This window comes from Ailuropoda melanoleuca, unplaced genomic scaffold (assembly GCF_002007445.2).
Source record: "Ailuropoda melanoleuca isolate Jingjing unplaced genomic scaffold, ASM200744v2 unplaced-scaffold38666, whole genome shotgun sequence".
Classification (NCBI taxonomy): Eukaryota; Metazoa; Chordata; class Mammalia; order Carnivora; family Ursidae; genus Ailuropoda; species Ailuropoda melanoleuca.
Window position 1 is genome coordinate 1 of NW_023210132.1, and position 1058 is coordinate 1058.

Sequence of the window (1058 nt, forward strand, 5' to 3'; positions counted from 1 at the left end):
ATGATTTTGGCTTATCTTGATGAAGAATGTGGACTCCATTTTCAAGTTAACTTAAACCACTTAGAAAAATTAGGGCAAATTTAGCAGTAGTGCTTTCTCGCACTGAGGGACTAAGTTCAGTTTTGCAGGGCTATTTTATTATTATTATTATTGATGCTATTTGTAACTTTTGTACATCTTCCTCGAGGCGTTCATACCAGGGGACTACCCTTTTCGAGGTGTTGACTTCAGTCATTTTCAATGATCAAGTAAAGGAGAAAAGACATTGTAATTCTTTTTGTTTTTACTCACTCATTTTGTTCCGATTTCCAAGGAATGCATATGTGGGAGTCCTTGTCGATCAGGAGACATGGTAATTCTGAATTCGAGTTTGTATCTGGACATGGTAAGCGATGCTGGAAAATTTGCTTAACATTTCATGCCTTAGCAAAGTAAACACTTTACTTCGGTGTTACAGGTATTTAAAAAATCTTCCCTGTAACCTTGTGTACTCTGCAAAGCACATCTTAAACGATGAGGTCGCTGATGCTCACTCAGAAAGCCAAAGAGATTCCCTAGTGCAGAGGCAGGAATGGAGCTGTGTCAATTCTCTTACTGTGGCAAAGGAAGTCACTGAAAGTAACACAGTAGTCATCAACCCTCCTCCTGGACTGAATGCATATTTTACTGACGTCCTTTACATATTGTTTCTCAAAGCATGGTACCCGTCAGAATCACCTCAAATTCCAGGTTAAAAGAAAGATAACTGTAGCTACTGAAAGAGGATTGGAGGAGGCCGTCTCGGAATCTGCACTCTAGCAAGCTTTTCAAGCGATGTGCATGCTTCCTAGAATCCGAGATCCCCCGCATCAGGGTAAGAGGCTTGATTTGCCTTTGTCATGGAAGCTATTCAGTTGCTTAGGGAAATTGTTTGCAATGTATGGGTAACNATATGGGTAACTGGCATTGCTTTGTTTCTCTACACAGTGAACTTTCTGCTCGCTGTAAGTTTCTATTACTTTCTCACTAAAATAGCTTACATCCGGCAAACCTATCCAAGTTAGCAAGATGCCTGGATG

At 40.4% G+C, this 1058-nt stretch overlaps 1 pseudogene; it reads right to left on the reverse strand.

Annotated features, from left to right (window-relative positions):
- Positions 1-241: 241 nt before the first annotated feature.
- On the reverse strand, positions 242-343 carry LOC117798949 (annotated as a pseudogene).
- Positions 344-1058: the final 715 nt, after the last annotated feature.